The sequence below is a fragment of the Diabrotica virgifera genome, chromosome 1 (assembly GCF_917563875.1).
Source record: "Diabrotica virgifera virgifera chromosome 1, PGI_DIABVI_V3a".
Lineage (NCBI taxonomy): Eukaryota > Metazoa > Arthropoda > Insecta > Coleoptera > Chrysomelidae > Diabrotica > Diabrotica virgifera.
Genome location: NC_065443.1, coordinates 256902345 through 256915562, shown reverse-complemented (window position 1 = coordinate 256915562; position 13218 = coordinate 256902345). Strand labels below are relative to the sequence as shown.

The 13218-nt window shown below is 33.2% G+C and overlaps 2 protein-coding genes across 12 annotated transcripts in view; one reads left to right on the top strand and one right to left on the bottom strand.

Annotated features, from left to right (window-relative positions):
- Window positions 1–12811, bottom strand: part of LOC114330895 (uncharacterized) — a 28278-nt gene extending 15467 nt beyond the window's left edge. For both annotated transcript variants that reach the window (XR_007697685.1, XR_007697684.1), the window contains exon 1: window positions 12401–12811. The gene's annotated coding sequence lies outside the window, so the exon portion shown is untranslated. The remainder of the gene's footprint in view (window positions 1–12400) is intronic.
- The window catches only part of LOC114330907 (multiple inositol polyphosphate phosphatase 1-like), a 266073-nt gene that overhangs the window by 160660 nt on the left and 92195 nt on the right, over window positions 1–13218 (top strand). The window lies entirely within an intron of this gene.

Sequence of the window (13218 nt, the reverse complement as noted above, 5' to 3'; positions counted from 1 at the left end):
GTAACTTATTTTTTATTAATATTTAGTAGAGAGTTTGCCTCTGTACTATATTTCTTGGCGATGTTGACTTTATCGACAAACAATTTGACTGTTGAAAGTCTTAAATCTGAGAAATTTGCAATTTTTTTCCATTAGAAGGATGTAATTGCATATCAAAACAAAATTTTTAATTCCAGATAACTTTTCATAACAACACTTTTTTCGATATTATGAAATTCTAAAGGTACTTTACTCTTGAGAGAAATTAATATTTTTTGACATATGTACCTCGTAAAATATTGATAAAATTCGATATCTGATGGCTGCATCTCGGATTTTAGACCATGCAGAGCATTTTATGAAGAATAGCTTGTTTAACCCTTAACCACTGACATTCGGTATGTCATACCTTGCTGAAAATATAATTTGTTGTAAAAGGTGGTTTATAAAAGATTCCTAGAACACCATCTGTGTACCTTCAAGGGGTGTGTAATTGTACCTGCTCCCAACGTCCCAACCGTAGCAGTTTTAGTATGGTTTTTGAGCTACGTTGACATATAGTTTCCTTGCGGTATCACGTACCGCATGTCACTGTTTAAATTTCTATAGTTAAAAGCAGTCCAGTGTATTATTTCACTATTTATATGGCAGCAAGTTCATCCAGTTGTTCTATTTCAACTGCTATCAACATTATTTTACTATTTTTGAGTTACCAATACACAAGTTTTTTGTAATTCAGGGTTTTTGTTTTGTTAGGGTTTAATTTTGTTTATAGTACGTAATTTAAAAGGTAAAATATTGCAAAACTTCTAAATTTTAAAGAACCGCTTGGATTAACATGAAATTTGGCATACACATACACATAGCTAACAAGTCAAAGAAAAAAAGTGATATTGTGCCGATATGTGCTTTTGCCTAGGGGTGAGTTTCACCCCCTTTTGGGGGTGTAAAATGTATGTTAGAAGCAAGTCCGGAAATGAATAAAATGGCTAATTCTAAGCAACTTTTGTTCTATAATGTTTTTTCACCAAGTTAATACTTTTTGAGTTATTTGGGAGTGAATATGTTAATTTTCTTTCAAAATAACCACGTTTTCAGACGGTTTTTCGCAAATAACTCAAAAAGTAAGTATTTGGTCGAAAAAAAATTCCTATCAAAAATATAGCACGTAAAAAAGTGACAAACGTGGTGTATATATTAGGTCACTATACCTAGTAGAAGCAGAGTTATAGCTAATGAAAAATAGGTTCATATTTGTCAAATTCCAAATCGAATATTTTAACGTGCCATAACCAAAAAAAACGAAGCACTTTTTTGGGGGAAACTCATTTTAACTTTTTTAAAGTGTTACAAAAATTCTTATTTTTGTTCTTTAAAAAAATTTTTTAGCATCAAAAGTAAACAAGTTACGCTTAAAATAAAGTTGGCCCTTTTTTTTGGTAAGAAATCGGGAAAATCACCCCCTAATTAGCATTTCAAATGAACTTAATTGTTACCACTTCACAAGTTTTTTACTCGCGTATGTATTGATCATATGATCTGTAAGTTTCATCGGTTAAAAGTCCTTATTTTTGAAAGATGTAGTTAAAAGGGCTTTTGTCCAATTTTGACCAATTTTTGTCTTACAGAAAAACAAAAAAATACAAAATATTTAGAAAGGTAAAGCCGACTTTTTTGTTGTTTAAGATATTTGGTATCTCTAACAATTTTTAAGTTATTTAAAATAAAAGCTTTTTTTTCAAAATTAAAATTTTTAAAATTTTTATTTTAAAACCAATTTTTTTTCAAAAATAAGCACTTTGAATCGATGAAACTTACAGATCATATAAACACAACGTAAGTAAAGTAACTTGTGAAGCGGTAACGATTAATTTCGTTTAAGTTGTTAATTGGGGGGTGATCTTTCTGATTTTTTTGCCAAAACAAAAGGGACCAACTTTATTTTGGGCGTAACTTGCTTACATTTGATGCTAGAAATTTTTTTTATAAAAACAGAAATAAAGCTTTTCTTAAACACTTTAAAAAAGTTGAAATGTTTTTTCCCCAAGAATGCTTCATTATTTGGATATTTCACATTTAATTATTCTATTTAAAATTTTTCGAATATGAACCTATATTTCATTAGCTATAACTCTGCTTTTGCTAGGTATAGAGACCTAATATATACACCGTTTTTTTTTCACTTTTTTATAGGCTATAGTTTTGTTAAGAATATTTTTTTCGACAAAATGCTTACGTTTTGAGTTATTTGCGAAAAACCGTCTAAAAACGTGGTTATTTTGTTGAAAAATTAACATATTCACTTGCAAATAACTCGAAAAGTACTGATTTGGTGAAAAGCTCTATAGAACAAAAGTTGCTTGAAATTAGTCAGTTTATCCATTTCGGGACCTATCTTGGACATATATTTTTTCACCCCCGAGATGGGGTGAAAGTCACCCTCAGGGCAAAAGCACACATCCAAGGGAATCCAAGCGGTTCTTTAGAATTTACAGCACAAACCGTGAAAGAATGTACTATTATAAAGGATTTTGTAAGAACCTCCAGCAATTTTTTAATATTATGCATGCGTTCATAATTTTTTTCAAAAAATAAGTTTACATATTTTATTTGGAGCAGTATGAAGTAGTGTGAAAAATAATTGCGTAGTTGATGTAAAAACAAATACAGTAATATAAGACAAACTCTGCTGGCTTATGGTATCGAATGCTTTCTCGTAGTCCAGCAGAAATAAGACCATAAGCCAGCAGAAAATGTTAAAAGCATTGACAGAATGCCGAATAGACCATCGCTACATTAACATGATCAAATATATCTACCAAAAGGCAACGGCTAGCGTAAGACTGTCTGAACAACAAACAAATACATTCTGTATACAGCGATGAGTACGGTAGGGAGACACCATCTCACCAAAGCCATTCACAACCCTTTTAGAACACACATTTAAGAAGGCAGATCTAAACGAATATGGTATCAATATAAATAGAGAGAAGCTCAGACATTTGAGATTCGCAGATGACATCGTCCTTATAGCCGATAGTATGGATGATGCAATAATAATGTTGAACAAATTATATTACGCTTCCTTAGAGGTCGGCCTAAAGATTAACATCAACAAGACGCAAATAATGACTAATCTGGCGCTAAATCGTAATATTGTTGTTGACGAAATGGATATTGAGCAGACTGCATCTTATAAGTACTTGGGACATGAAATTCGGTTGGGACGAGATAACCAGACGTGCGAACTACCACGTCGCATAGGATTAGCCTGGGCAGCGTTTGGAAAAATGAACTATGTATTTAAATCGGACTTGCCCATATTAGTCTAAGAGCTGGGAGCGGATTTTGTGCGTGATAAGTAATATGGAAAAACTATACGGGGATATGTTGAATTAGTTGTGTACATGACTTTCACCAACGGCCGGAAACCAGAGTTGGGGCCGAGGGTAGTTATAAGGGGTCAAAGTCGCGGATTTTATTATTTTTTTTATGACGCTCATGATCGAGATAGTGCACCAAAATTTGGTAATAAGTAGGTCATGACGTACCTAAGTAAAATCTCTAGGGGCTCAACGCTACGTGGCCGACAAAGGGGTGGGGGTAGGGGTGAATATAAAAAATATAAGGGGTTTTTTGCGACGTTCGTGATTGAGATAGTGCACCAAAATTTGGGTATAAGTAGACCATGACATAAATAATTAAAATCCCCAGAGCCGTAAACCAGAGTGCGGAAGGACGGTAGTTAAAAGGGGTCAAAGTTCCGTTTTTTATTATATTTTTTTGTGACGCTCATGATCGAGATAGCGCGCCAAAATTTGGGAATAAGTAGGTCATGACGTAACTAAGTAAAATCTCCAGGAGTAGAACGCTGCGTGGCCGACAAAGGGGTGGGGCAGGGGTGAATATAAAAAAATGTAAGGGGGTTTTTGCGACGTTAGTGATTGAGATAGTGCACCAAAATTTGGGAATAAGTAGATCATGACATAAGTAAGTAATATTCCCAGAGGCGAAAACCAGAGTGGCGGACGAGGGTAGTTATAAGGGGTAAAAGTCGCGGTTTTTATTATTTTTTTTGTGGCGCTCATGATGGAGATAGTGCACCAAAATTTGGGAGTAAGTAGGTGATGACGTAACTAAGTAAAATCTTCAGGGGCGGAACGCTGCTTGGGGTACAAAGTGGTGGTAGGTAGGGGTGAGTATAAAAATATATGGGGGTTTTTTTGCCGTTCGTGATCGAGATAGTGTACCAAAATTTGGGAGTAAGTAGATCATGACATTACTAAGTAAAATCTCCAGGGGCGGAACGCTCCGTGGGGGACAAATGTTGTGCCGGGTCACAAAAAAAAATAATACACACTGCGACTTTGACCCCTTAAAACTACCCAACTCTGGTTTCCGGCTCTGGGGATTTTACTTAGCTAAGTCATGGTCTACTTATTCCCAAATTTTGGTGCACTATCACAATCTAGCACGTCGCAAAAAACCCCTTATATTTTTTATATTCACACCTACCCTCACCCCTTTATCGGCCACGCAGCGTTCCATCCCTGGATATTGTATTTAGTTACCTCATGACCTACTTATTCCCAAATTTTGGTGCACTATCTCGGTCATGAGCGTCACAAAAAAAATAATAAAAACGGCGATTTTGACCCCTTATAACTACCCTCATGCCCAACTCTGATTTTCGGCTCTGAGGATTTTACTTAGTTATGTCATGGTCTACTTATTCCCAAATTTTGGTACACTCTCTCAATCACGAACGTCGCAAAATAACCCTTGTATTTTTTTTATTCACCCCTGCCCCACCCCTTTGTCGGCCACGCAGCGTGCCACGCCGTGAGGTTTTACTTAGTTACGTCATGACCTACTTATTCCCAAATTTTGGTGCACTCTCTCGATCATGAGCGTCACAAAAAAAATAATAAAAACGGCGATTTTGACCCCTTATAACTACCCTCGCCCCCAACTCTGGTTTCCGGCTCTGGGGATTTTACTTAGTAATGTCATGATCTACTTATTCCCAAATTTTAGTCCGCTATCTCAATCACGAACGTCGCAAAAAACCCTTTATATTTTTTATATTCACCCCTACCCCCACCCCTTTGTCGGCCACGCAGCGTTTCGCCCCTAGAGATTTTACTTAGTTACGTCATGACCTACTTATTCCCAAATTTTGGTGCACTATCTCGATCATGAGCGTCATAAAAAAAATTATAAAATCCGCGACTTTGACCCCTTATAACTACCCTCGGCCCCAACTGTGGTTTCCGGTAGTTGGTGAAAGTCATGTACACAACTAATTCAACATATCCCCATATAGTTTTTCCATATTACTTATCACGCACAAAATCCGCTTCTATCTCTCCGACTATATGCCTCAAAAGGAGAATCTTTGACCAGTGTGTATTGCCTGTACTCACTTATGGAGCCGAAACATTAACACTAACAAAAAAGATAGTGAACAAGATTCGCGTAACTCAGAGGGCTATGGAGCGCCAGATGTTGGGTGTCTCCCTGAGAGACCGAATCCCAAACGAAGAAATACGCCGTAGAACAAAAACAACAGACGCTGTCGAAAAAATCGCTTCGCTTCAGTGGAATTGGGCAGGACACGTCGCCAGATAACCGATGGACAAAACGTATTGTCGAGTGGAGGCCGCGAGAAGAAGCACTACGGAGCAGAGGACGCCCACTAACCAGATGGGCCGATGATTTAAAGCATGTTATCGGTAACTGGATGCAAGCCGCACAAAATAGAGATAAATAGAGGGAGACCTATGTCCAGAAGTAGACGCGTACGGGTTGATGATGATGAAGACACACGCATATTGAAAGCAAAGGAGAATATACAACGGTATGCCATACCGCATGTCAGAGTCTACGTCCTGAAATATCCACGTCAGTAGTTAAGAGTTAAGGGTTATAATAAGTCGATTAATCCATTAAAGCCAATAATTTTAAATTATTTTGGGTAATGTATTTCAAACATTATTTTATAATTTTCACTGTAGCTATCGTAGTCCATTGAAATATTACATGTAGGGTTGCATTTCCTAGAGGAGTCAATTTTATTTTTTTAATGTGTAGGGAGGTTCAGTAGAAGCTTAAGTTTAAGTTTTTGGGGTCATCTCCCTTGTCCCCCGACCGCCATATTGGAAAAAGAGGTGCGAAGGGATTTCGCACTGTATCTCCTAAACTAGCAATCCTACAGAAAATTTGATTATACATAAAATGTAGCAAATTAAATTTCCTACAATTTTATGTCCATTACTTTTTATCGTCAAGTGACCAACAAAAAAGTTATAAACAAAAATAAGAGAAAATTTTGTAAGAAGTTTCTTTTTGGAGGTTATAACTTTTTTTCCGTTCATTTCACAATAAAATAACATCATAGCGATTTTGTAGACGATTTTTCAATGAACAATTTTCACTATACAGTTGTTTAATTTTATTTATTATCTAGGTTTTACAGCGCTCCAAACTTGACCAGATTCTTGAATTTTCATAGGAATACAATACTTTTCTATCTATACAGGGTGTAACAAAAATACAGGTCATAAATCTATTCACATATTCTGGGACCAAAAATAGTTCGATTAAACTTAACTTACCTTAGTACAAATGTGCACATAAAAAAAGTTACAGCCCTTTGAAGTTACAAAATAAAAATCGATTTTTTCCAATATATCGAAAACTATTTGAGATATTTTATTGAAAATGGACAAGTGGCATTCTTATGGCAGTAGTATCTTAAGAAAAAATTATAGTGCATTTTAGACACCCCATAAAAGGTTTATGGGGGTTTTGTTCCTTTAAATCCCCCCAAACTTTTGTGTACGTTCCAATTTAATTATTATTGTAGTACCATTAGTTAAACACAATATTTTAAAAACTTTTTTGCCTCTTAGTACTTTTTCGAAAAGTCGAGTTTTTATCGAGATATTTTGAATATTTGTCAAATCCACCACATATTTGTATATGGTTAAGTACGATTATGGAGACTTAGTAATAATATAGTAATAATATGAAAATTTATTTATGATTTACATTTTTAGGTATATTTCGAACCATATTAAAAAAGAAACCACATCTCGATAAAAGGTGCCTTATCGTAAAAATACAAAGAGGCAAAAAAGTTTTAAAAACACTGTGTTTAACTAATGGTATCGCAGTAATAGTTTATTTGGAACGTACATAAACATTTGGGGGGTTTAAAGGAACAAAGCTCCCATCAAATTTTTATGTAAACATATTAAAAAAGAAGCCGCAACTCGATAAAAACTGCCTGATCGAAAAAATACTGAAAGCCAAAAAAGTTTTAAAAATATTGAATTTAACTAATGGTACCACAATAATAATTTAATTGGAACGTACACAAAAGTTTGGGGGGGGGGGGGTTTAAGGTAACAAAACCCCCATAAAATTTTTATGGGGTGCACAAATTTCACTATAATTTTTCTTTAAGATGTTCCTGCCATAAGATTGTCACATGTCCATTTTCGTTAAAAAATCTCCAATAGTTTTTGATATATTTGAAAAAATCGATTTTCATTTTGTAACTTCAAAGGGCTGCAACTTTTTTTATGTGCATATTAGTACTAAGGTAAGTTAGGTTCATTCGAACTATTTTTGTTCCCAGAATATGTGATTTAATTTATGACCTGTATTTTTGTTACACCCTGTATATTAGGCGAGCGGCATCAACCGTTATGCCGACCACGAAAATCAAATTTAAGGTGATTGACCAATTTTAGTCTATTTTTATGTTTTCGAGGTCGCCGAATCCGAATAAAAAGTTTATTTTTATCTAGAGTTGGTGGAACATGTTCAAAAATCAAATTTTATACAAAAATGCCAAAAATCAATTTTGATGATTTTTCAAATTTACCTCGCTGTATGTTTGGTCGCTGTAAATATTTCCTTTTTAATATTGTACTGTGTCATCTTTGAAGTATGTAGATAACAATGAAATTTGTCCAAAATGTTTAAACACATTAAAAAAAGGAGTTGTTAATTTTTAAACATTTTGTCATCATATTTCGTTAGTTTCATGTTTACTTAAAAAAGTTGAGTGACAAACTTTTTAGTTTATAATTTTAACCAACACAACAATAAAATATAATTCATGAAGAAGTTTTTTGGAAAATTTTAAGTCAAAATATACAATAGGAAAAAAGTTGTTACTTCATAGACAAGCGACACACCCCAAAAAACGCTTATATTTCGAGATCCTGACCACGGTGTGGTGAATGGCTAATTTTTATCATACTTTTTTTTCTCTTCTTAAGAATTTTGCATTTTGCGGTTGCGTCATTCTTCTTCTGAACCGGCGAATTTGCCCTCAAACAACTTCTTGGGCGTTTTCTATATGCTTAGGGTTTTAAGTTATATAGTTGGGAGAAAGGTCAAAAACAGATTAATAATAGCATAGGAATGTTAAAATCATAATAAATTGTATGAATAAAAAATATATATAGATAGAAAAGTAAGCCTAACTTTTTTTTATTGTATCTTTATGAGCATTCGAGAATCTGGTCAAGTTTGGAGCGCTATAAAACCTATATAAATAAAAAGAATTAAACAACTTTATAGTGGAACTTGTTCGCTGAAAAACCCTCTACAAAATTGCTATAATGTTATTTTATTTTAAAATGAACTGAAAAAAAGTTATAACCTCCAAAAGGAAACTTGTTAAAAAAATTTTACATATTTTTGTTTATATCTTTGTTGTTGGTCACTTGACGATAAAAAGTAATAGAAACAAAATTGTAGAAAATTTAATTTGATACATTTTATGTTTAAATAGATTTTCCGTAGGGTTGGTAGTTTACGAGATATAGCGCAAAACCTCTTTGCACCCCATTTCCAGAATGGCGGCCGGGGGACAAGGGTGGCGAACCCAAAAACTTGATCTTTAGCTTCTACTGATCCCCCCTACACATTAAAGGAATAAAATTGACTCCTCTAACAAATGAAGGTACGGCTTAAAAAATGTAACATTTTAATGGAGTAATCGGTAGTTTGCCATTAATAATTCACATTAATGCAAATTATATTAACTGAGTCATACGTATAATTTATAGCAAAGCTTGTAGCACTTGTATTATAACATAATAATTAACTATGTCATAGTCATGGATAAGTAAAGAGTATTGTAATAAATATTCCTACACTAAGATATATTATTATATGAGCAATAAAAACAATTTTAGATATGACGGAAAAATACACCTACTCTCTAATTTTTGTTACTATTAGCTAAAATTACAAGATATAATATGTAGGTACCTACTATTCTTTGCGATAAGAAAATATTTTTTCTTATTTCTGTTAAATGCTTTGTTAAAACAAAATAATTAGGTAAGCAAATAGTAATAGTAATAGTGCAAAGAGTTTGTGAAACTGTTTTCTTGTTGAACGTTTAAGTTAACACCATGTTTAAGAACACTTTTATAAAGAACTACAACATTTTCTGTAAATACTAGTAGAAGTAGATCACAATCCTAACCGATATGCTAGTCAATTTTTGCATTACCAGCCGTTTCACCAATTTACCTTTGAAAAAAACTTAAAATTAATAAATCCCAAATCTACTCGTAATGGAGCTATTCGCACTATGCACAACAAATATTTTCAAACAGACAACAATTTTTGTAAACAAGAGTTTGGATTACCCATGCGCACTTCATTATCTCCCTTATTAGATATTTTATGTAAGAATAGATATTTCCATGGAAGAATTTGAGTAAAATATTGTGTAAGAACATGAACAAAACCCACAGTACGGTAAAGATATGTAGATAATGTTGTGTTCTCTATTTGTCCTTATGGACGAGAAGCTCGGAATCATTTTTTTATGGACATCCACTGTAGAGAAGAATTAATCAAATTCACCAAGGAAAAACAATAACTCACTACCTTTTCTGCATGAGGAAATCACAAAGCATGATCTAAAATATGTAATCAAAGTCATTCAACCTACACCAACAGATATTTAAATTATCACTCAAACCACAACAAAACGGGAATCATCAAATCTCTATACAGTAGAGCCCAAAATACCTGTTTTAACGAAAATTCAATTCATGAGAAAAAGTGCTTAAAAACAAAAATCTTAGCAATATCATATGTAAAGGGCTTACCGAAAAATTAATAAAAGGATAGAAAATAAATACATCACAACATTTAAAACAACCAATACGCTAGAGATCTATTCTATCTAAAACGAAACCCAAGAACACACAGGAGAGATCCAAAAACTTCGTTTATAAAATACCTAGTGAATGAAACAATTTTTATCTAGGAGAAACCTTAACATCACTACGTGTTTCGAAGTGAGCATGTATAAATAGCTCATCGTCAAAACCAAAAACATAATGATTACAGGCTTTAAATACGGAAAGAAGAAGTCAGCAATAAGAATATAACAACATTAATTAATTAATGGAATGTGAGAGACACTAAAAATACAAACCTACAATATCAAGGCCAAGAAATTCAACTGTCAAATTAGTTGCATTGGCTAGATACAAGTACATAAGTGGAGGTCAATAAACTAAATAAGAAGAAGAAATTGCTACAAAGCGCCAATTGATAACATTTAAAAGTTAACATAGTCTCATATTTTACAATTTTTTTAAACAATTTCCGGATTGAAAATCGAAACGTCAAAACAAATGTAAAGTGTAATGATCATTATTTTCAATAATTGTGGTTGAATCTCATATAAATACAAAATTTAAAGAGTAGCTAGGTATATTTTGTACATTTAAAAAAAATAGTTATTTTCCTAACTAGTGCGGAAAGTGATACTTTCACGCACGAGACTGTCGTTGACCCGAACGACGCGACAGCGGAGTTCGGGCAAGCAGTCGAGTGCGGAGAAGACACTTTCCGCATGAGTTAGGAACAATATTTTTTCTAGGGCCGTACGTTTGGAAAAAAGCCATAAAAAATAGAGTTATATCAATTTTTAGTTAGAAGTGAAAATACACAAATTAATTCTTTGACAAGGTTGTCAAAATCATAATGGGTTACCACGACGACGATATTGGTTTCCATGACGACGATTCAAAACCATTGTAATTGTTTACTGATCTGACTTTTAAATATTACGTCAAAATAATTTTATTTCATCGAATTATCGCGCTAATGTCATTAAAACATGAACACAATAATATAAATTTGAAATAAATTACTACATAATATCTAAATATTAGTTCATTGCATGTATTATAAATATATTATAATGTCATATTACAAGGTATTTTACTTTCCGGCACGCCGTGCGGAAAAATTTACTTTCACGCACGCCGTGCGGGAAAGTGCAACTTTCGGAAACGAAATGCGTGCGTGAAAGTGGCTCTTTTAGCACGGCCGTAGAAAAAATATTGATTGGGAAGTTAAACAGATCATACTTTAATCTCGGAGAAATTATTTTTAATTCACTTTATATATCCAAAATTATAAGTATTATAAAAGAAAAAAATGTTGTAAAATTAAGGAAAAGAATAAAATAAAATCAGACAAGGACAACAATTGTCATCATTTCTAAGAATTTGCTAACGAAACAACAGAAGATATGGAAGAAGTAGCTAAATACAAAGTGAAAACTTGGGCTCTTTCATGCCCAATGGAATATTCAAGATTTTTTTGAATATGATCTGATATGATCAAACAAAATTGATTCTAACCCTAAAATAATAATTTTGAGATAAGTATCCTACTAAATACCAAGAATTTAATACAGAAATAAAAAAATTATATAAATCGCCCCAATTTTCAGTAGTAAAAGCCTAGAGCCTAGGTACAGATCCGATATAGACCACAGCAACTAAAAATCTTTCATGTGTCTTTGGTCACAGGACCCCGAAAGAAATATTTGGTACTATGTATTTGTGAAAATGGTATCTGAAGTAAGAGGTACAATTATGAAATATGTAATAAATACAAACACGAAAAAGAGGTACCTCAAAACATTGATAAAATGATGATGTGGGTGAGGGTGTTAGGAAAATTAATGCGACTAACTGGCGACGGTTTTAGACTGAGGATATTAATAATTTTAAAACTGGGTAGAATGATAATGCGGTATGTATAACTATTAAATGGGTCAAAGCCGTTGGAAAACAATGAGGAGATCCCTAAATTCTAATAAATTCTAATTATATAGCGAAGAAAAATAATATCAATTGGTAAACTTACATTACTACACTACACACACAGCTGGATTATTTCTATTAAAGTTTAATTTTAAGATATGTAAAATATTTTGTTTATCCATTACTTAAATGAACTCAATTAAAATGTCGCCCACTATCATTAACCTCAAGATTATTCGTCATTATTTTTATTACCAACACCAAATTAACAAACAAAATAAAAAATAACGTATTGAAACAATATGTTTTCTTACCTTTAAATCTCTTGATGTGCTTTGATTAAATAATAACAAAACAAGCAGCAAAGTTGATAATCAACCTCTGCACATGTAGTATTTGTGTCACACTCGGTTAAGTAATGTGGAAAAGTATAGGCGTAACCATAAAGATGGGAAAACGAGTTTCGATATACCTCACCGCTGCTTGCTTTGGTTACCTATACACTATAATACAGCACACGTAGGATTTGTTTCTATTTTTACTTGAACTTTATTTCCCGCTGATTGGATTCTCTCTCTTCTTCTATGGGTGCACCAACGGAATGGTAAATGGTTTTGTCATCAAGCGGTGACCGGTCACCTTATTGTTGATGGTGTAATAAGTCTTAATTTTTTTTAATTTACTTCAATGATTACTATGAATGAAGTAAGACTGATATGATGTGTTAACATTGTTTTTATGGTGGGCCGATACCTTATCTTGGGTAAATATTGTATTCGGTGGAATTGTTTGTTTTTGGGAATTTTTGTATATTAGTCAGTGGTGTAGATAAAGTTGTCGAGACAATGTTAATGTACCTATATTTGATAACTATTATTTGTTAAATATTTTTCTAAGTGTTGGGGTGTGGTATTCTAGCACTCTGAAGAAACTAAAAAACTTAACTGAATTGAAGAATGGCATAAGGGACTATGGCATAAGAATGGTCATTATGAAGCGAGTATGAGGGATACGAAACGAGCCGCCTAGCGGCGAGTTTCGTATAGAGTACGAGCTTCATAATGATAATTAAATGCAAGTTGTATACACGATTTTTTCTATTACCATTCACAACAAAAATATATTCATATTG